Raw genomic sequence first — 23959 nt, forward strand, 5'->3', positions numbered from 1 at the left:
CTTTCAAATTCAAATTTTATTAGAATAAGGAGAATGCTGAAGTGGATTTATCTGTGATTATGATAATCTATGATTATTTTCTCCTGTGTAGCACACTAGGCAAATACTAGGTGATAAAGATTTACATGTGTAGTTTCAATGTAGTGCAAGATTGCTATTCCTTTAAGAAATCTGAATCCAAAAATCATGAGATTGGCTTGAAGAGTATGAGGTTTAAAGAAAGCAATACCTTTTGGTGATCTTTCACATTTTGTTTTTTCTAGGAAGTGCTCAGGTAACATTTTTAATCTTTTCTCTGAAACTGTGAAGACTAGAAAGCTACACTCAAAGGAGTGAAATATGAGCTTCTCGCCTCTTAAAACATCTCTGGGATTTGGATTTTAAGAAACACAGCAGTAGAGCACAAGACTTAGGACAAAACCATGAGAGTTTGCCAGGCTGCCTGTGCTCAGCCAGACTGTTTTTTGTAGAAGTCATCTGGCAGAGTAAGCACTGCTGAAAGAGCTACATAAAATACTATGAGAACGCTGAAGGCATAAAGATGGAAACATGGGAATGTGGGGGGTGGGGTGTTTCTGAGTTAAGCACTTGCTAGGAGAGACTAATGGGAAGTAATGAGAAGGAAAGTGGGAGAGTGGAGCAAAAGTTGTGGAATGAGTGAACCGATTCTTGTTAAGTTTATGGCCAATTAATGTTTGCCATACTTGGGAATCAAAAGTTTAGCAAGGGTTTCTCTATATTAAAGGCAGTTCTTTGAACAATAGAGCCCTTTTTCTGCAATTCACAGCTGTCAGAGATCATTTCACTCCCTATATAATTCAAAAAAGTGATGCCTTTAATTGGCAGCATAAACACTGTTGGGCTAGTGTGTACTGAGCTTGATTTAGACACTCAGTGTATGGCACAGTTTGCATCTGTCACGATTTGTAAGGAAAAGCTGCATAAATAATTCTAGACTCACATTTGAAAACTGGAAGGAAAAAACAGGATTCCAAAACGTGACATACACTAGCTTTAAAATTACATAGGCCAGGAAAGCAAGAGTTAAAGGTGAAACTCTATCCCGAAGACCCTTTCACAATGGTCACTCCCCAGGTGAAGTGCCACTATACAAAGCAGGGCTAGCATAAGATGGAATGGCAACTTAACCTTGCATTTCCTGCCCTTTTTTACATTTATTTTACCCTTAATATTTTAACACAGTGTAAGTTTAATTTACTAATTGGGTTGATGGTTTGCTTGTTTGTCTGATTATACCGCTTCTTATAAAACATATAGCAGATAAGAAGCACAGGCCTCTGTGTTACTCCTCCCATGCTATTTTATATTTTTATTTTTTCAGTGTCACAATGAAACCAGAGGTGTACCTGGACTATTCACTCTGAGAGGACTTTGCAGCACAGGCACAAAAAGCAGTTAGTGAAAGATCATGGAGTGGTTGAACACACTGCACCTGCAAATAGCCTCTACCCCAGGAGAAGATCATTTGATGTCCAGGAACAATCTGGAGTTCTCCAAACTCCAAAACACCAAGATTGCCCTGAAATCCCTGAGGGAGAAGACTAGGGTTTACACAGACTGAGTTTTGTTCATAAAACAAGCTATATTTCAAACAGAAGGAAATGTTCAAAATTAGCAATGGCATTTAAGGAACAAATGCTTGTTGTTTATTCTTCCTTTTCTGTTGCTGTGGGATCATGTTACAAGCACCCGTCCTTCCTCTGGCACAGATCAATATGGCAAAGTAAAAATATACTGAACAAAGACAGTTTGCCTCACAGGAAAAACTCATTCATTAAACCAACAAGACTGTAGCTGCTTTTGTGAGCTATAAGTATAGTCTATCAAAACCAAAATACTCAGCAATGTTTCAACAACTTTCAGGATCATTAAATCTCTCAAGTTTGCTCTTGAAATTCAGTGTCTCAGCTGGTAGCATCCCCTCAACCTCCTTTGCCTCACTTCTGCGAGGCATGATGCACTGAAGGGTACATGAGGAAGTCATTTTTAGCAGAACATCCTCATTTTGGGGGGAACAATGGTGAGAGATTATAACAAAAATCTGATAAACCTTGAATAAAACGGAAAAGTGAGAAATCTGAATCTCCTAAAAATTAATTTTGTCCATGGAAATTGATCAGTGTTGACTTTGTTACCCCAAACTAGCATTTAGAGCTGAAACGCTGCATTTCTTTTTGGAACAGTGATTTAAGCTGCTATACTAGCCTCTTTACTGAAGAAAATTTAGTTCCTGCCCCAGGAAGTTGCACTTCAGTGATAGGCAGAGGTCATCAGTGAGCAGTAAACGGATGGTCTGTACAAATCAATGAAGTTTTCGACAAGCATCAAAGGGTTTTAAGAGACATCAAAAAACAAAAGAGTGCAGACTTTATCTAAGCAAGGACTGGGTTTGGGAAGGTGGCATGATGCATGAGAGCCACACAGAAGAAAGCATGGAGATGCTTGTTAAACAGGTGGGTCTGTGCCACATGGGGATAGTTGGATGAAAGCAAGGGAGAAAAAATAGATTTACTGCAGAGTACTGAGCAGTGTGTTATGGGAACGCATACTATGACAAGAGGTTGGAAGACAGAAGGACTCAAAACTTGCATTGCTAGACAAATATAATCTTGTTAGTCACTTTGGAAGATGGAGGGGAAAGTCAGCCTAATGATATGGTTATTTAAGGCATTGGAAAAAGTAAGAGGAAAATCACAGGACAAACCCTCTGTGCAGAGGACAGAATGACTCAACACTTAATATTTCTTGTGCCTCATAATTCTTGTTTCTCTTGTGCCTTGTGCTCACTTAACCAGGATCATGCAAAACAGGCACACTGTCCACCACAGCACTGCTATACCCGGTCTGCCTCAATATATAGGCTCTCTTGGCCTAGAAACCCAAATTCCCACTTCGTGGAAAAGCCCAAATTATTTCAGGCCCAGCGTTCCTCTTAAAGCAGTACCAAATAAAGCCAAACATCAATTTGTTCCATGAAATAAAATGTTTGGGTAAAGACTGTAGCTCAGAAATCTCATCCAGGAAAGACTGTCTGAATACGAAAAACTTGTAATCGTATTAATATTTTTTTAAAAAAGTAATTTCAATATTTAATTTGAATTGTCAGTTTAAATAACAACATTTGTTGGGACCTGGCATTGCAATTTGAAGAACATTCCCAGCTGAAACAGTGATCTAAATCTAACCTGAAACGGGGATGTGAGTTAGAAAACGCTGTCCCCTTCTTTAGTTACACTGATTTCACACTCATCTGTACAGACTCCCATATGTCTGTGATTTATATTGGCATGAAAGACCAGTCAGTAAGTGTTGAAGCAAGCCTGGAAGTATCAGTTGTGTGCACCTTTCATGCCCTTTTAAACCAGAAACTGTACGGCAAGGGCAGGAGTAGTGAGTTATTAGTAGTTTACAGGCACATTCTTGACATTAGGCCATCAGGCTTTTCTACAGGGAGGAGTCAGGAATGTGTCCTGTGAGTAACAAAACCCTTATGATTATGGAGCTTCTCTTCCCCCCCGCTCCAAAAAAAAAAAAGAATTCCTAAAAGTAAAACATGCTGAAATTTCTGCAGGTTCGTATGCAGCTCTCGCCATTTACTACTACTTGGGGAGACTTGTACCCTTTAAATCAATTGCTATTTTTAAAGAGTTGGTCACCTAGATGAAGTGCACTAAACACTGGAACCTTTGTCCACCCAGAAGTGCAGTGTACAGTTACCTGAACTGGGAGCTTATTAACAGGGGTAAGAGATGCACGTCAGCTCAGTCTCCCCAAAGTGCTAAACACCTTGTGACAGATGTTCAATAACATTTGCACAATTCAAAAGAGGTGTTCAGCATCTCACAGGAGCAAGCAACAGGAATCCAGTTTTGATCCCCAGGAAGTAAAATGGAAAGTTGCCCTTGCTTCGAGTAGGACCTGAAGTTGGTTTAAAAACACAGAAGTACTGGTACTAACTTTTCCAAAGAAAGTCAGTTAATTTAGCCCTAAAAATATGAAGTGAAGCCAAGCTAACTGCACCTGTATAGGCCTTACATGAGGGAATTCAGAACAATGCTGCTCTTGCAGTTGATCAGCCTCACTGCACCTCTATCCTGGTGTGAAATATGGGAGAGCTTTATTATGCCTTACAGACCCTGCTCTCAATTAAGCTGAGGTCAGTTCATAACAGTCCCATTGTTATCAATGATCTTCATCCAGATTTGCAAGGGTGAGGCTGGGAGCAGAGTGGGACCTATGCCTGAGGAAGTTTTATGATCTTACTGTTTTGTACTTTCTAGTGTCAAGAGTGACAGAGGCAGATTCCTGGAATGATTGCACAGGTGGTGTTAAATAGCCATTAGCAGACTACAGGCATGGCTTAAAAGTGATTACTTGTTCAAAGGAGTGGTTTCAAAATAAATAACTGTCAAGGAAGTATTACACCTTGTATGGAAAAAAGGAATGCAATGGAAAAAATGCAGCCTTAGTATGAATCTCATTATAGTATGCATAAGGAGAATTAGCAATACTGTCACAGCACAGTTTTGCAGCTACAAGGGTTCTTAATTTTACCACCCTAGTTCTCTTTCCCTGATTATTTACCAACAATAAGCATAAAATATTTAGTTACATTTTTTTAAATTTCTGTCAAACAGACCAGTGAACTCTCTGGTACCTGTGCTAAAGGACTGCAGAAAAAGTTGGTTGGCACTGAAACCCAAGCAAAGGCTAAATCTTACCATGAGATCATGATGAAAAAAAGCCTTATGAAAATGCCTGACTCCCTAACACCCCACAGTCTCTCATTTGGCAGTGCTTATTCCCACACCCACTGTATCAAACAGGTGGAATCATGCTGAAGAGCAGTTTTGTTTTGATGGGGCTAAAGAAACCTATCTAATGACAATGAAGGCTTCATAAATGAAGGATTAGGAACACGTGGAAAGGAAATGAAGTCTTGTGCTGCCACTCATCATTTTTGCCAGTGGAAAACAAGAGAGTTGGCTTACTTAGCTAAGCTTCTTGTTGCATGTAATTTTCTTAAATCTGATTAGGATCATTTAGGCTTTTCTAATTACAGCAATCTCAGAAAGCCATGCCCACTACCTGTTTACCTAGGAGCTTTCTTCTCTCTTTTTTCCCCGCTCACAGTAAAAAATGAAGTTCTTGTATGGCTAAAAAAGGCAGAGACAAATTTTACATCCATATGAAATGTCAGTATAAGGCTGTATTACAGAATTGCTTAGGCACCATGCTGCCAGTTTTCAGACCAGCTCCCTGAGCTGTACCCTCAGAGAAGGCAGGCCACTCATTAATCCCTAGTCACAATCTCAGTCAATGGGGCTCCTAATGACAGTGATGCCACCAGAGCTAACCCAGGGCCTTTTGAATCCTAGGATGCCTTAGGTTTTGCTCAAACTTTGCAGAGTTGGGCTTTATGTGTTTTTGTCACTGGACAAGATGATTCTTGTGGCATTAATTTGTTTTTATAATGAATTCCTGAATCAGCAGTTTCCAAACACAGCTTCATTTCACATATACTCTCTGGCTTCAGGAAGATCACTCTTCTCTGTTGTCAGGAGTTGGGCATGATGAAAACATGAAGCTCCCAAAATCTTTTCCTTCTTTAGGCATACAAGTGTTAAATATACATTTGCATCTTGGCACGTGAAGTAGGTACATAATTCTGGTAGATATTTACTGAGAAACAATGAAATCCCATGTAAGGAGAAAGGAGATAGTGTACATCATTGCTTATAAATCTGGTTTTAATCAAAAGATGGCTTACCCTTTCAGAAAAAAGGATCGATCCCGTGTTGTTCTTTTGTTCTGGCACCTGGGCTGGGTAGGAGATGGAATTGAATAAGAAATTTAATGTTTAAACATATGAAATATTATTTTTTACAAAACTGTAATCTGTTAAGGCTCAAAAATAGAATGTGGTTTTGAGGTGATGATTCAGAACTCTTCTCTCTCAATCAGCATTGAACTGATATCCCAGCATGGTCCCAGCATGGTATTATTTCCAGGAAGTAGCATGATACAGCAGAAAGCATTTTTCAAGCAAAAATTTACACCTAGGCTATTCATTGCAGTTAAAATGCTACTAAAATACAACCACAAAGTGCTCCCAGTAAAGTTCATGCTTGATAAAAACCATAAATAATTATGTCTGTTAAATATTAAAAGGTCCTTTTTTTTTTTTTTTTTAAACAAACAGAAGGAAAATAGAAAATACGTGGAAGCTTAATAGCTATTCTGTACACAATACAAGGTCTATCAGAGCCATGGAATCACTGCCACACTTCATTGAACTGCAGTGACTGACCAAGTGCAATCAGCTGGCTGAGGTGACTGACTGATAATGGTGATAATGATAAGTTAGGTGACGCAGGTGATTCAGTCTTATTACTCACCAAGTCGCATGGAGCAGTTGGGTACAGTCACCTCTGCTTTCCATGGTTAGTCACATGGATGGGGCAAGGTCTCAAAAAATTCAAGGACCAGGATGGGTTTGGTTTGTGTTGCTCTTTAAGACACCCTTGCGTGAAAGATGCAGTAGGGCAGAGCCCAAGCATTGTAAAAGCTCCACTAGTGTTATCTGAGAGCTTGAACAGGGCAGGAGGGTGACGGAGCTCAGTTGTTTCTGCAAGCCACAACTGGGACCAGTCAGAGGAGGCAGATTTGGGCACCCCAGGACCAGTCATATTATGTCTTCTTCTATGTACTAGGTAGGGATCATTTTGCAGTCAGGATAAAAGAGTTTTTCTAGTTCCTAATGACGGATATTTGCTGAGAAATGGATAGATATCATGTCATTTGCTAAAAGAAATCCTTTCTCTTTCCATTGTCACAGTAAGTCAGTTGGCAACCCCTTTGTCATATCACAGCAGTCCACATGCAGACATTCTTCTGTGTACACAAGGAGAGGCTGGAATCCCCACAACTGCTTTTTCCATGTGTGGTGAACTAGTAACCAACCATACCACCTTAATACTACATGTTGTATGGAAGCATAGAAAGAGGTTTGTTTTCTCACTAGAAAGTTCAGCTTATACTCCTTGCTGTTGAGAAGTCTGTGGCCCAGATTTCCAAGAGGTTTTGCACCAGAAGTGTCTTCCTGAAGTACTGTCCGGAGCTGACTGGAGTGGCCAAAGGGGTTGTGACATAACTTATGTAATAAATGCCTCTTTCTTCTGTGTTTTTACCATTCATATCCAGAAGTGGCAGGAAAGCCTCTTTCCAGCAATATCAGGCATCTCTCAGGTTTTTATTATTATAATTATAGGGTTTAGCCTAACTTGCTGAGTATCCCTTTTGACAGTCAATTTTCAGGATTTATTCAGGGTTCCTTCAGTCCCACCATCACCCTCATTGCAAGTTCTTGATTCCTAAATGTAATTTGCCTGAAAGGTTAAGTTATAGCACTTATTCTGTAATGACTCATTTTACTTTTCATGCTGCTTACTGAAATTCAGAGGTCAGTAAGGACAAGGAAGCTGTAAATACAAGTAACACTAGTTTGAGAGTGAGTCAGATATTCCCTTTGTTAAAATATTCTAATGATAACAATATGTTCCTTCCTTACCACAAGGCAGAAGATTCCAACTCTATAATGAACTCCTTGGTGGCTATCTGACCTCTTGCAGTGGATGAGTTCCTCAGCTAAGACACAAATATCAGATGTTTGCAGGAGGGCATGAGAATGTATCCTCAAGCAGAAGAGACTTCCCAAGATACGATAACATCCTTTCACCCAGATAAGTAAGAGAATCAGAGCGTGCCTTTGATGTTGTCAGCTTTGGCTTCATCCCTTTAACCACTTCTGAAGATGATCCAGCTTCCTCTGGATTGCGTTGGACGTAGGTTTTGGACCTAACATTTGGACACCAAGCTTGTTATTTAATTTGGAAGATATTAGACACCACTCTTTATGCAGCACTGGAGAAAAATAGAGTCCAGAAAACTTTTCTGTATAGTTCTCAGTAACAGGGAATCCACAGAGGGAGGTCTGAGTGGGTTCCAGGACTTGTGTACAAAATTCAAACTACTTTTCTGTAGTATCTCTCAAAGATTCACCTTTTCTCAGAAATACCTCTCTACAGTTAGGCATACTGACTGTACAGTTCACCCTGTCGGTACGTGTTCACCAGCACTCTGATCTTAGAACTATTTTGAATCCTAGACTTTCTTTCCCTAGCAGAGTGAGAGATTGCTAACAACACATGTAAGATGTCCTATGTTCTGTTAGAAAGCTCTGGACTTGCTGGAAGCCTTTCTAAGATTTGCACAGCTTTTGGGCCCTTGTTGCAAGTGAAGTTTGGATCATGCAGGGACAGTTAAGATCATAACCAGCTGAAATATATTTTCAGTGGAATTTCAGTAAAATCGATAGGAATTTACAAGACACAAAAGCCATAAACAAGATCAAAAAAATATTTGACAAACTGAACCATTCTTAGCTTTTGGACATTTCTAGTTATTTCCTCATAAAGTATTTCAAAGTTATCAATTTGGACAAGTAAAATCCCGATTTGGGAAGCAGTTACGATTTGTGTATGTGAGGCTGGGTTAACTGATGAACTTCCAGTGATTTCAGTAGCATTATATGAATGTGCTCCAGCTGAAATATCAGCACAAGCTTTGGAAAGTTCACTGATAAAACTACATATGAAACAGAAATAAGTCCAAGCCACAAAGTTTGCTCTCTCCTATTGTTGCAACCTCCTTAAAATATAAGTGTGTTTCGACCTTGAAACTTGGCTACTGCCATGATGCAACTGTGGTCCAGCAGCAAACCTCAGATCTGTACTTCTGCAGCAGTCACAAGTTTAGCTCTAGAATTTGGCTCCATCTTTCAACTTCAGTGTTTCTATGTGCTCAGGTTGCACGGTGTGCAGCACTCATATAAAACAATCTGTGAAAAGCCTGAGCCATTTAAGTGCAACTCCAATGTATTTAAAAGCAGCTTGGGACTGATTTTTCTCTCCGTCGTCCTGGTTTTACATTGATGCTGTTCTCTTTAATTCTGTGTAGTTCTTTTGGGGTTACATTAGTGTAAGTGAGAGGAGAATAAGGCTAATTTACTTAGCTACATACCTTCCCAAAGGACACTTTAAAGTTTTAGCATGTATTCTTCTTCATCTTTTTTTCCTTTTAATCCTCCCCAAAGCTCAAAACATCCGAGAAGGATAAACAGAGAAAGTTTGTGTAATGGGTGATCTTTCTTTAGATAACTTATCACCAAGACAGTGGGAGTTTTTTATTCCTTTCACCCTGCCGGTAGGAATTGGCTCCAAGATACAAGAGATTAGCTGAGCTTTAATGACAAAGAAACACAAACCAAAAAGAATTAAAAGAAAACAAGAGCATTTACCCAGATCATGTTGTTGTTAATTTTCTCATCTTCATTTTTGTTACAAACAAACCTTTTAAAAGTACATATTAAAGAGGCTGTTAAGTGGATCCAACCTGTTCTATAGTTAATCACTTTTCAAATTTTGCTACCTTATCATTAGCTTCTTAAATATTATTAAAAACTACCTGGTTTCTTGATAGCTAAAATAAGATGCCAGAGACAAGTTGTTGCTGTTTTCCCCCTCGCTTTTTCAAGGGTGAACCATGAGGTAACAACGGAGGACTGCAACTAGTCCTTTGTAGCCCGCAAAGTTGTTTGTAAAGATGCCTTGAGTTAAAATTTCCAATTACTGCTCAGTTAATCAGGCTGTTGCTTTTGTACTCACAGAGTAGTGAGGTAGTGTTTCTGAGTACTCAGGTACTGTTTCTGACCACCATATAATTTAAATTACTGGAACACAGTAATTCTCACACCAAAACAATGCATCTGGAAATGCAGCAGCTCAGAGCAGCTGCTGGGCTGCCTCATTAAACAGCCATTTGACAGAAAGCAACCAGCTGGATCCTAACACTCGCCCTGGCAGGCAGTGGCAAATATGCACAGCCATAGGACTTGAACACAAAAACCTTCAGAAACATTACCTCAAATTAAGAATCAGAAGTCACCTTAGATCTGCAATGACTGCATTGTTCTTTGATGGTCTCAAATATGCTACTGAGCTGTCCTGGGGGAATGCTGGTGATGCCACCAATTTCTGTGTGGAAATTAGGAAATGCTTGTAGACCCTGATACTTGAACTGGTAAACACAACTGACTCCATCAATTTAAAGACCATTGTCTAACCAGCAAATAGAGACATATTGTATGACATGATTGTGTGTGACCACATGATCTCTTTCAAAAAAAAACAAAAAAAACAAAAAAATGCTGATGAACACATCTCAGATTTTGAATACTGAAGAATCCATAGCAGCAGTTTGTAAATCACAAGGATGCAAAGAATTATCCATAGGAGTTACTGGGCAAGTAGCACAAAATAATAAATAATTTTAAAGACTCAGAATGCATGTAAGTTGTTTAAGTGTTCATTAGTCTGCTCAGTATTTGTTGACTGTTGCTTACACCCTTCTTCCTGACAAAAAATTCTTTCCTGATACCATCCAGCTCTGAAAGGGCATCAAGGCCATATGTCCTATACAATAACATATAGTTGAGGATAGCCCTGAAACAGCCTTTCTAGACTGAATAGTAGCTTTCCCAGTCTCCTTGTGGAGGCAGGTTTTCCACAGCCCAGACCTAGCACCCAGAGGTTTTAGAGCATTTGCACAGCTTCAAGACCAGCTCACATTCACACAAGTCATTATGCAAACTTCCAGTTGTTAATGTAACTGACTGCCTTTCATGTCTAGCAAGATCCAGCTTTGCCTGTGTAAGCTGTTTTAGGGGTGACTAGTGGGGAGGGTTAACTGCCAAAGCTTCTTTGAGTTGGGCAGCCTGAGCAACATGGAGTAAAAATGTTTGGTGCCTGCCCCATCTCTCATTAGTCCACACCTGTGCCACTGCACTGATGGTCCTCTGGGGTCATGATCTCCTAGCAAGCTGTCTCAAGTGATGGCAAGGGTACCCATGGAGAGGCAAGGGCCTGAGCAGGGTCACTCGTGAAACCCCAAGGCCATAAGCTCAGCCAGGATAAATAGCCACCCCAGGAACTGTGGAAAACAGTCCTGTGGCTTGGCCGGGTCCACGGTCTCTTGAAAGCATAGCTCATGGTCTCTTACCAACAGCACTGTCCCAGCAAGGCCCTGCTGTGACCTTTGGAGGACAGAGAGCTCCTACCAAAGCGTGGCCAAGAGTCTGGCTTGTAACTGAGGCCACCACACCTGGCAAGTAACATTGTGACCAAACCCCTGAACCCAGAGAACAGCTGCTATAGAGCTGAGACGCAAAATTTTCTTTACAGATGCAACAGCAGAGAGAACCCAAAACTTACTGCTGTTTTTCTGGGTCTTTTGTATTAGTCAAGAAATGCCAGAAACAAAACAATGTAAAATTACCTTCTGGACCATCTTGGTGCATACCCAAAACCGTAACAGCTTTGCAGTTAAAGCCAAGAAATGCCTCCTCATAATGGTATGAGAGCATCGGCCACCACCAGCAGGAAGGGGACCAGCACAGGAGCCTGGTGTCTCATAGGGAGAGCCTGGCATTGCCACTTTGAGGGGCAGACCACCCCCACTGAACCTAGCACCAGGAAACCACAGACAGGGAGACACCGAGGCAGCCTTGAAGAACACAGCATCTCATGGCACAAGCTCATTTAAGCTTTTTTTTAACCCCTGCTAATGGGTGTCCCAGACATCAAGGCAGTTTGGAGGTTAATCATGAGTATAAAGAAGTACTATAATTGGATGCAAAGGTCCAAACACTCAAGGGGTAAAAACCACTGTTCATTCCAGGAACATCTTAGCAACTGTTGACTGGTAGAAAGTAAACAGATTTCAAAAAGTGTCAGCATGCCATACCACTGCATGCCATTCCAAGATGAACATTGTTCCTAAATATATTTCCTGTGAGTGGAGGAGGAAAACAAATCTAATTTTAAAGAAATAAAGCCAAACCAGATGTGCACAAGAGTATGTTTTAGGCTTTTTTTTGTTTTTTTAATAAAGGTTTTTCTTTACTTTAGAGGTACCAAGTCAATAAATGTAATCTGAGAGCTGGCATGGCATTCGTTACCACCCTGTTTAGTGCCCCTGCTATCCTTTGTAAGCTGCACCCACTTGCCAGTTTCTCAGAACATGTAACTGAGTGTCGGAATGCAGCAAATACTTAAAACTGTTGAAGGCCTTTTAGACTTATCAAAACCACTTGTGCTTTCATGATTGCGCAAGGTGTGATGTTGAGCTTTGGCATATTATGAAAAATAGCTGACAGTACATGTAACTCATTAGACTATTGCCAAGAAACATATGCTAAATGATCTTTACATTGAAGGCCCATCTGTCTGCTCAGTTCACTGCTAGTAGACACTTCTGGAGTGTTTTTACCTGCAATTAAAACTCTTGATTGACAGATCTCCTGTTTGTTAATGGTCAATACTGTTATACATACTAGTCTATCATATCCAGTATTGGAGTACAAGTGACTTTAAGTCAGAAAGTATTATTGCTAGTCTCTGATTGGAAAACAAAGACTTCTTTTAAACAGGAAAAAGCTTCAGGTAACTGTGAATGTTTGCTCAAATTCCTTTTTTTTTTTTTCCCCACAGGTGTGAACAAGCATGTCAGTTCTTGCAGGTTGTCGTCTTTCCTCACTACTTGCCTCCTTCAGGCTGAGACTTTAGGGGTAGGGCATTGTGATGCTGAGGGTGCTTGTCCCAGAGGAGATTTTAATTGACTTTCAGATGCCAAAAGCTGGTCAAATCAAACTACCTGACACAAAGAGGGAATTTCCAGATGCTAGCACGGCAACAGGTATGGCAAGAAATGAAGGGCCACTAGAGGAAAAAAAGGAAATGCAGAGTAATTCCCTTGCTGACCCCTCATAAGAGTTATACAATACTTGCCTGTGATTTTGACTTCCTTCCCACAAGACAGGTCATAGAGTTTCAATGCAGACATGTGCACATGCACACACACACATCATTACTGTTACCATGACCATACATACACCCAGTCTTTGCAATTGCCCATACAAATGACTGTTTGTACTAAAAAGCCAGCTGTGAATTGTAATTTTGCCCACACTTATGGTAATTACATGCAAATTACAGAAATGCACATTTATGATGTTTTGACTCTCTGTATGTCCATTCAGGTTAGAGATCAGGCTGTGAGAGTGGTATATGGAAATTCCTATTTAAGATACTCCTGTCTCTAGTACCAACCAGAGGATAAGGAAGAAATGTTTCAGATGGTGTTATACTGGTGTTCTGATTCATGTTAATCTGGGAAGAAAGAGAGGGAATTTTTTACCATGATAGCACCGCAGCAGGCTGAGATGGGAATGCCAGAAGAGTGAACTCTGTTAGCACAAGTCTGTAATTTCTTTAAAGTGAGAAAAGTACTCCCTAATAAAGCACATGGAAACCATAAAGCTGCTGATACCATAGTCATTAAACAAAAGGTCAAGAATCCATTAGCAGCTGCCACTGCAGAAAGCCGTAGGGCCAGTAGCTGCAGGACGCAACAGCCCTAGAGAGCCCTGCAGGTGACACAGAGCATCTAATAAGAATCTGAAGGCTTTGCAACTTCTAAACCCATGTCCCATGATGGATAACATAACCTTGCTATTGATTAATGCTTCCCTGGGCTTGGCTCATGTCAGGTGGCAATGGATCAATAGCCTTCTAGCTTTTAATGCGGCAGCTAAACTCCTCATCAAGATTTGCACATACAGCCACTAGAAACAAGCTCCTGTTCCTGTGTTCTTGTATTATTTCTTTTGACAGGTATGTTACCAAGTCCTGACCTCCATTGTGTCTTCAATTAGAGATGGCAGGATACAATGCCTCGCTGTTAGACAGGCAGCATACTGTAGCTATTTAATGATCGCTTTGCCCTACCCAAGCTTTTCTCTCTAGCGTACAAGAAGTACCTACACTGAGCTAGAAGCTCATTTCTCTTTTCCCACCCCTTTCACTCTCCTTCTCCCTCCCACCAGACTGTACAATTCAAGATGAAAAAATAAGCTGGTATCCCTCCATGAACAAACAAATAAAACTCAATTCAAGCCTGCAACCATTGATGGTGGGAGGCACTGGACACTGGCGACTTTCTTCACCTGTCTAGCAAATAAGTCTAAGAGCCAGTGAAGAAACAACAATACCTTCCTTAAAAGGAAAACTAACAAAGTGCTAACAAAGAGTTAAGCAAATTTGCATTACTGTACTCATGTGCAAGCCTAGTGTGACTGCAGGCCGCCCCCGAGCTGTGCTTGGGTGGTCCTCTACAAATTCATATGCAGCAATCTATTAGTGGTATCTAGCAGTGATTTATGCAGCTGTCAAGCTGCCTTCATCAGTACAAGTGAATTGTGGGCACCATCAACTAACGCGGACTCCTTCATAGTGTCTAAAGTAAACGAGGGCCAAATTAAAAGAAAAACAGTCCAAGGTACCACCCACTCATCTTCTCAGTTCTTTAATGACAAGTTCCCTCCACAGAAAAAACATACAGCTGCTCATATGAGACCACACTTACAGAGACCCCACTGTCTAATCACAGACAGCCTGTGAAAGTCAGCTTTCAGGGGCTTGGTTGGAGCAAGGAGAACAGGAAAAGTTGGCAGAGTTCCACCAAAAACTAAAACAGTATTGATGGCAAATAAAATTGACACAGGACCAAATCAGTTAGTTTTCATAATAAATACTGATACATTATTTTGTCAGGGAATAATATGAACCATCTGATGATGATATAATACACCCTTGTAGCATGCGCCTGTGTCTTTGTTTTCAATAGGAACCAGTGCTGTAGTGTATCTTGGTACAGCCGCAAATGCTAGTCCTAGCTGGTGGCTGATCCAACCCAACAACCTCGGTTTTGCTACTCTGGGTGCACAAACACACTGGTGCTTTGCAAAGGGGCAGAACAGCACCCCTGCGTCATGTGTGAGTGAAATGCCAGTCTTCACAGTCATTTTTGACTAGTTTATATGAAAATGGAGTGAGAAATACTTCTTGCCCAAAATCCTATTAATGAACAAATGGATCAGAAAAGCAAGCATATGCACACAGGCACTCTCACACTTTTTTGGAAAAGATGCTTATATTTGATTCCAAACTGAGAAAAAATTGTTCCTGGCAAGACCAGAAACTTGACCACTCTGAGGCATAATTAATTGACACTGATTTTGACATAACAGAAAATAATATTTTATGCATAAAATTACAGTTTTTCTTCATAACTATACATGAACTTTCAAGAGTCTTGTGCTCTCTTGAGCCAGCAGAATGGAGAGAGCTTGTGATAATAGGGTTCAGCTTTACAGAGAACATTTTTAATATTGCACTTATTAAGAAGGCAGAATGAAGGAATCACTTGTGGACGCTGGCAGGGAAGAGAGCTGTCCATAAGCAAAATGTCCATTAACAACCCTGTTCTGAGCAAAATTATCTAAGTCTAGATAATCTGGCAGAAGACTAACCTGTGCTTGACTAAAATAAGTGTAATAATCCCCAGTGGTTCCAGCTGGTAACACCTCCCAAACCACAGCCCCTTAAGAAGATGCCACTCACCCAGAATTCAAACAGGTGCTGAGTTGATCTTGTCCTCAATCTTCTTAACAATTTGCTTTTCAGCGGCAAAGTGGAGAGGAGGAGTGATATGTCATGGTGCTTTGCAGCATTCCTCCAGAGGCAGTCAGCATGGCAAGGACCAGCATAGGACACTGAAATGAGGAAAATGGTGCTTGAGCCAAAGTCCTGTGCTAGGCAGATGGAGACAGTTGTCTTCACATTCATTTCACCAGCACTGAACTACCTGCGCTGCCAGAGGCAGGAGGCAGACAGGAATTAAGAATTCCTGAATTAAGTAATTAAGAATTCCTTAATTGTCTTAATAGTCATGCCATGATTTTAAGTTTTGCGTCTATCACATTCAGACTCTGGGAACTTCCGCTGCCAAGTACAAATGGCCTTTAAGGTCTGTGCCCTGTACTAATGCCCTGCTCTTTGGGACATTTTCTTTATCTCTGGCACTGAACATGGTGTGAACAGCTGCAGAGGCTGTAATAGCGATTGTGGCCAGCTTTCTCTTTTGTGATTCGCCTCTTTTTTCATTATTGTTTAGTCCTGAATTACTGAGCTTTGTCCTAGCCTGAAAATTGCAAGTATTTCTCTTCTCTCCCTGACAGGCCTCAGACATAATGGCACAAAAGAAATCTCCAAGCCATCCTAATTTTAGAAGGCACTCATTTGCTGGACAGTTCCTCAGTGACCTGACACAGAGAGCAAAAGGAGCTGGAAAAGGCACTTGCTGCTGTTTTGAAGCAGGCAGCAGCAAAGTGTCCCATCTCAGTGCATTTAGTGTGCTGCTAGAGAGGGCTGGGGAGTGAAGCATATGCAAGCACCAACGGCCAAAGTACCCCAGAGTGTGTCCCACAATTGCCTTTGCCTCATTACTGAGACCATGGGCAAAGCTGAGCAACGGCAAAGGGCCTTTTTTGCTATTGAACTTAAGTGTCAAACAATTTCTTCCAGTAGAAGGAATTCTGATAGACAGACCCTTTGTTCTGGTGTTGGTTTTGCTTTATTATGACTCATGAACTGAAGGCACTCGTTGTCCTACCACCATGAAGAGACTCTCAGGGCTGGACAGATGCGTGTGGTTCCTACACCAAAATAAAAAAAAGGAGATATCTGTGAGCTAGGTCTTGCAGAATGATAAGAACTCTGCCTCCAGATTGCAATTAAATACTTGGGAGCATAACCCTCCAACTAAGTGGTGTTGGCAGTAGCAGAGTCTGCGTCTAGTTAGTGGTGATGAGTTCTTATTAAGACTGGCGTCTCATGCTTTCATCCAGAAATCCAGAAAAAGTGAGATCCTGAGTGTCTTTCATAGGCAGAATACTAAAACACATTGGTAACACAGTTATGTGAAGGACAAATTAAAGCAGTAAAACATCCCTTCCCCTTGGCAAAAGTCTGTTGACTTCATTCTTGATGCACCGGATTAATTATACAGTAGCCAAATGACTTTCTACCACATCATTTTCCCATTCTCCAATGATTACTGTATTTGTAAATACTTAGTAAATCAGACTTCAACAGGAATTTTACTGAAATCAGTCTGACCTGTGACTAACTATTGCAGAAGTCAACATGAAAGCAACAGAGGTGCCTGCAGGACCCTAATGTACCTGAGGGACACGTTCTGGGCAGCACCCTTCCACTGCCAGTGATTGCAGCCATCCATAATGAAGAAGAAAGCCCTCATTCACACCCACATAGTTACTGCTGTCTCCTGGAACATCAACAAAGGTCCTTTGCTGGAAGAGATGAAAGAATGCAGGTTCCATGGTTCCCGCCGTGCCATGGGGGGGGGGTGTCTATTTATATGGTTTAGCAAGAGAAGCTGGGATTTCAAATTTTAGGGTTCATTGTTCATACCTACCAGATCTGCAATACAGCAGAGATTTAAGAATATACCAAACAATATGACCTGCACTATGGAGCGTGAAGCCACATATTAACTTCATTTTATACTTCCTGGAGAGCTATGTTACTTGTCATGATGGTATTTATTCAGGTGTTCATTCTTCATGAAAAGAGAAACGGCTGCCTTATGTGGATGCTGCAAGTGCTATAAATTGAAATTTGGTGAGTTTTAAGCATGTTCTTAAACATCTTGCCAGGGCAGGATTCTGAGAAGCATAGATTCAAATTTTAATGACAAGGTAAATCTCTCTGTGAATGAAGACAAGGGTAAAACCTGTGCATCTGCATCTGCTTGTGTGTGTCTTCATGTGAAGAGGAGACTGGAAGTTCAGGAGCATGTTCACATTGCACAACAGAGCTTGGGCTACCTAGCCATGCTACAATGTAAGACTATTTAGCCTGGATGTCCCACTGTGTTAAAGTAGCAATACCACCTGCAAGACAGTACAAGGTTCAAGCTCATTTGCAAGAGGTTCACAGATCCTTACCATGACTGCCTTGGGTGGTGTGATGGCATCTGTCAGTTAGATGACATTCACAGAAGTGTGAATGAGTATGTCCTAACCAAGGGTGTCCATATTAGAGCACAGAAAGAGAAGAGACAGAGTGAAACTATGGGATCCTTTGAAATCTCATCTGGAGCATTAAATGGTACCAATGGTCCAGAGGCAGGTGTGATCAGGGCTAATGTAGTCACTAAAAGTAGATGACCTTAAACAGGGAGATGTACTGGAAGGACCCTAAACAGATGGAGATGACCAAAAGAAAAGGACTTTCAAAAGATGTGCTAAATAAAATAAATTATTATTTTTTAAAAAGAAAATAATACAGAGCACAGGAGGAAAAGTCTTACTCTTGGAAAGAAGAGACGACTTTGGCAACAAAAGCAGATATAATGACTGAAAGTCTAACTCACCATGTTGAAGAGATCAAACTCAAAAGGAAAGAAAGAATAAAGAGGGCTGAGTTCAGTATGAAGTATGTTTTCAGGGGACAGAGAAAGATGCCTAATGAGAAAAGTAAGGCCAGAAAATTTTGTCGAAGTTTCCACACCAAACAATTTGTTCAGCCAGCAGAACTGTAAATCAGAGACTATTTTATTTTTGGCAGAGATATAAATGAAACCTTCTAGTCAGGAAAACATTTTTCATTGTGTGCTGTGTAACCTCCCATTCATAGAGGCATGTTATATCCAGGACTAAAAACCAGTCCAGAATGTTCCGTAAATCAGTCTAATTTTACCCATAATCTTCTAGCAGCTCTATTGATATCTCATCTTCCACAGCTTTTCTTCCTCATGTTTGTTTCCCACAAGACCATACTCAAATGAGACAAGAGGTTCTGGCAGCTTTCCAGCAAATTATGTCCATAAAAATGTATTTTGCATGACTTAAAAGTGGTTTGCAGTGTCCCACTAAAAGCAGGCGTGAAGATAGATGATTTAATCTGTTAAAAGGGCAGAAATAAGATTGGACTTGTGAATTTACATCTGAATATAGAACAATTTCTTCTGAGAACTAATTGTACCTCAAAAGGCATATAAAATGAAAAGAGGCTCCTATGAAAATGTTTTATGAGTGGATTCCAGAGAAGCAGCAGGATGAGAATACCAAAAATAGTCAGAGCTCCAAGTGCTTTGTTAAGAAGCACTTTAAGTCTTCAATACATTTACTATTTGTACCACACCACACTCTCAAGAAATAAACAGACAACTCTTAATTTAAAACATCTTTCTTTTTAGAGCAGCTACAGTAGCTCTCATCCATGTAAATATATGCAGATTTTTTTTCTCCAACAGCACTACACACTAGAGATACTGTCACATTTTGATAAACAAATCAGATTTGGGTTAAACTCCAAATTCCTTCCTATAGTCACAGCATTACCTTGTGCAAACCATGACCCCAGACCCCAACACATAAGGACCTAAGCCTGGACTTTGGGCTGCTCTTACCTGCCACACTAAACACAAGGTAGATACAGCCAGCCCCTGCCTCAGTCTCCCTTGTCATCTCAGGTCATCCCTGTCAACCTATCATCTCAGGCATTTTCAGGGAGATTGCAACACAATCCTTGACCTCAGATGTGCCACCTAGCAGGAGCTTGATGCCCTAGCAAGCCATGATAGTGAACTGCCTCTTGGGTTGCAGCCTGTGCTGCTTCCTCATCTCATCACATGGTGTGCCCGATGCCGTCTCAACCACATCCTCATATGCTAAAGGTCTTATGCACTAGCAAATTGGAAACTTGAGAGGCTGGTGCTAATGGGAGTGGGGTTTAATTTCTCCTTCAGCTCCTCACTGCTAATATCAGGACACTTCTTTCACCTTTCTCCCTATAATGTGGACAGGGCACCCTTCTGGGTTTTCCATGATGCCCTTCAGCTCCCTCATGTAGCTCCAGTGGCACAGAACACTTCACGCCAGAGAGATCCCAGCATTACCTGAAGGTAAGTTATATTGCTATAACTTACTCTAAACAGTCAACTTTGCAGCAAGGCTTGTCTCTGTTACTTTATTTTCTCAGGAGTGCAACTAATTCCCCAATGGTGGCAGATATCACAATGCCTGAAAAGATGCTGTTATGTTGGCCAAAAAACCCAACCCAAATGTAAACCCAACATGAACGCCTTTCAATCAGCAAAGTTTGCTCTTGTGGGAAGCCAGTTTAAGCAGTGAAAGAAAATGTCTGCTAGTACAATAAAGTTTTCTGCAGACCTGAGGTATTTAAAGGGAACTTTGCTTTGGCAGATGGGGCATGTCTTGCCATGCTGGAGAAGACCTGTCAGGAAGCTCCAGACACAGAGCAGAAAATGACTGAGACCCTTCCCTGGGTGAAGAAATATTTTTGTTTAAATCTGAAGCAGCTCAGAGAAGTAATGACTGATCCAAAGAGGAGCTAGCTTCCTTCCATTCAAGGAGATTATTTTAGCCCTTCTGCTGGTTTCAGAATACCCGCAATGGTTATCTTGTCCAAGATACACCAAGACCAACCTCCAAGCTGCTAGGTGGTATTTCAGTACAAACAACATTTTCTTTTACATCAGTGTGCTTTTTGCCAAAGCGTATCCTCTCCCTCTCCAAGCAGAAGCTGCGTGATCAGACTGAACAGTTGCACAGACTGATTCACATAGCTACTGTCAGGCCTTCCTTGGCCCCTTATCATGATCTGAGGAAGAAATTGTCTTCAAAATTGAACTTTTCAGTTCTTTTCAGCTCTGAGAAATGACAAAGAGGTTTAAAACAGCCTGAATAGGAAAAAAAAAGACTCATTGTGCAACAGCTTCTGGCTGTCTCTTAGGTTACACAAGGCGGGGAAAAGAATCATATTTACAGTTGCTGGCTGGGAGAGGACTGGGTTTTTTATTGGCTGTTTACCCCATTTGTCTTTTTAAAATCACTTTCACTACCAAAAGCTTGAGACAGAAACTTTCTACTAAATTGCTAGAGCAAGGAACTGTAGAAGAGCTGAGTGACAGCAAAATTTAGCAAAGCTTGAGAGCTGTTTTGAAGGGGGAGTCACCTTCCCCACCAGGTCTCCAGCTCCATGCTGGGGCAGTGAGATGCTCCCCTGCCCTGACAGGGGCTCATGTCTGGGGCTGAGTGCACATGGCCAGCTCACTGCTGCCAGCTGGATCTCACAGGCCTCTGGTTAGGAGGTATAAAGCTCCAGAAGGAAGAGGCAAACCTGAAATTTGGTGGGTACAAACTTGTTTCACTTTTGTGAGATGGAGGGGGAGGTCACTGAACAGTCATGAGCTACTGTTAAAACCTGATGATCAATCTTGATGTTCTGTGAAACTTGAAATGAGGCAAGGGCCAAAAACATATGTTAAAACCCATAATCCAGATGACCTACTTAAGGCTTTCAAATTCTGATGTTGATTTTTGTCATGTGGAAATGGTGCAGTACTGAATCAGCTAAGACTTCTTCTCTAGGATGCTATGGATAAATTGGGGGTTGTTTTTTGTAAAAAACGGAAGAGTGTTTACTACAGACAAATTAAAAACAAGAGTGAGGGTAGGATTTGTTTTTAGTCTGGATGAGTATTTTACTTTCAATTTTAGTTTTAACTTACCTGTGTAAACACGGCACTGTTTGTGCTCCGAAGTTTTTACTGTACAAAGACAGGCTGCATTATGAAAGAGAGGAAACAGATTTCACTATTTCACTCCTACTTTCTCTCATCTCTTCAATTTTTCAGCTGCCAAGAGAATCTCCATTTTTCCTCCCCTCAGTCCACGTGACTCATGATTATTTACTGATATGCAGCCATGGAGCTGCTTGGCACATCACTGAAAAATATCCTCATGTCCACCCCACAGCTGAAAGGAATTATTTGTCAAAGATATTTCTTTGATACTAAAGACATTTGTCCAAATGAATTTATTTTGGGTTTCTGTCTTTGTGGTGATAAGGAGGATGAAAAGATTGCCATGAGCATACATGCCTCCCAATGTCATGTGGCAATTGAACATTACAGACTCACTGAATCACAGCATGGCTGAGACAGAAAGCAACCTCTGCAGATCATCTAGCCCAGCTCCTGCTCAGAGAAGGGTCACCTAGAGCAGGTTGCTCAGGGCCGTGTCCTGTTGGGTTTTGAATATCTCTAAGGATAGAGACACCACAACTTTGGGCAACCTGTGCCAGTGTTCAGCCACCATTTCAGCAAAAAAGTTTTTTCCTGCATTTAAGGTATTTAAATTTGTGCTCATTTCCTATTGTCTTGTCACCACTAAGAAAAGCCAGGGTCTGTCTTCTTTACACTCTCACATCAGGTATTTATGCATACTGACATTATGCATACTTCCCCAGGCTAAACAGTCCCCACTCTCTCAGCCTCTCCTTGTACGGGAGGTACTCCAGTTCCTTAACCATCTTCATGGCCCTTCACTGGACCTGCGCCAGTATTCCTGTGTCTCTCTTGTACCGGGGAGCCCAGAACTGGACCCAGCACTCCAGATAAGTCTCACTAGCACTAGAGCAGAGGGGAAGGATCACCTCCCTCAACCTCCTGGCAATGTGCTTCCCAGGAAGCTGTTGGCCTTCTTTGCTTCAAGGGCACATTGACCAATTTGGTGCCTATCCCCAGGTCCTTCTCTGCAGAACTGCTTTCCAGCTGGTAGGCTCCCAGTGTGTGCCTGGGGTTGTTCCTCCCCAGGGGAAGGACCTTCCATTTCCCTTTATTGAACTTCATGAGACTCTTTTGAGCCCATTTCTCCAGGCTGTCCAGGTCCCTCTGAATGGCAGCACCACCATCTGGTTTGCCAATCACTCCTCCCAATTGTGTATCATCTGCAAACTTGGTGAGGGTGCACTCTGTCCCAGTGTCCCAGTTATTAGCAAAGGTTTTAATCAGCATTGGTTCCAGTATCAGTGCCTGGCATACACCACTAGGGACTGGCCTCTAATGGGACTTCATGCCACTGATCACAACCTTCTGAGCCCAGAAGTTCAGCCAGATTTCAGTCCACCTCAGCGTTCACTTACCTAGCCCATACTTCATCAACTAGTCTATTAGGATGCTATGGGAGACAGCATAAAAAGCCTCTCAGACATCAAGATAGACAACATCCACTAGTCTCCCCTTGTCCACCGAGCCAGTCACTTCATCATAGAAGGCTATCCAGTTGGTCAGGAGTGATTTCCCCTTCCTAAGTCCATGCTGACTACTCCAAGTCATCTTCTTGTTCCTAATATATTTGTAAAAGGTTAGTAGTCAGGTATCTGACTGTAACTGAAAGTTAACCAGAAATATGACAAATCAATAAATTGTGTCAAAGAACTAAAACTATCTGGAAAGCAGCTGATAAAGACCTTTGTTAGATTGCTCAGAGAATTCAGTACTTCCTGTGCTTCATGATTTTTACTACATGGTATGGCAAGTTCAATTCAGTTTCTACAGCTGATCATGCATTTTATTCTAGCCTCCATTCGCTGTGCTTCTCATGGGCTTTCTCTTCTGGACCAATACATCTTGGACTACTTTCTAATTGCTCAGCTTCAGCTAGAAGACTGGAGAGTGTTTCTACAGTATTCCAGCCTGCACTGGGGTAAGAAAAGCAATGTGTCCTTACTGATGTGTCTTCAAAACCCTCAGGAAGATACTGTAATTTACTTCAAAGCCTCCCATCTCTTGGGAAGTGATCCAGATAGGCTATTATATAAAAGGCAATGGACACTGTCCTTTATCTCCCAATTTAACACTTACACACAATTATTTTAATATAAAATCATGTCTGCCACTGTCGTTCCAAGCTCTGTTCTGGAAGGACATGTATTTTTTGCAAATGCTTAGCAAAATTTCATGTGCCTTTGGGAAGCTTAGGTAGGATTTCATGGATTAGGAGTGGCATTTGCTGTTTAGGCTGCAAGCTCTTTAGCTCTGTCATATATGAACTGCCCATGAACATTCACCAATACATGCTGTTAAGAAC

The 23959-nt window shown here is 41.3% G+C and overlaps 1 long non-coding RNA gene across 1 annotated transcript in view; it reads right to left on the reverse strand.

Annotated features, from left to right (window-relative positions):
- Window positions 1-1069: 1069 nt before the first annotated feature.
- LOC128136427 (uncharacterized) overlaps window positions 1070-23959 on the reverse strand; it is a 68718-nt gene continuing 45828 nt past the window's right edge. The window contains exons 3-7 of the long non-coding RNA XR_008233361.1: window positions 17222-17350; window positions 16587-16693; window positions 15600-15751; window positions 5792-5844; window positions 1070-5703 (exon numbers count right to left, since the gene is read on the reverse strand). This is a non-coding gene — a long non-coding RNA (uncharacterized LOC128136427). The remainder of the gene's footprint in view (window positions 5704-5791; window positions 5845-15599; window positions 15752-16586; window positions 16694-17221; window positions 17351-23959) is intronic.

The sequence above is a fragment of the Harpia harpyja genome, chromosome Z, assembly GCF_026419915.1.
Source record: "Harpia harpyja isolate bHarHar1 chromosome Z, bHarHar1 primary haplotype, whole genome shotgun sequence".
Lineage (NCBI taxonomy): Eukaryota > Metazoa > Chordata > Aves > Accipitriformes > Accipitridae > Harpia > Harpia harpyja.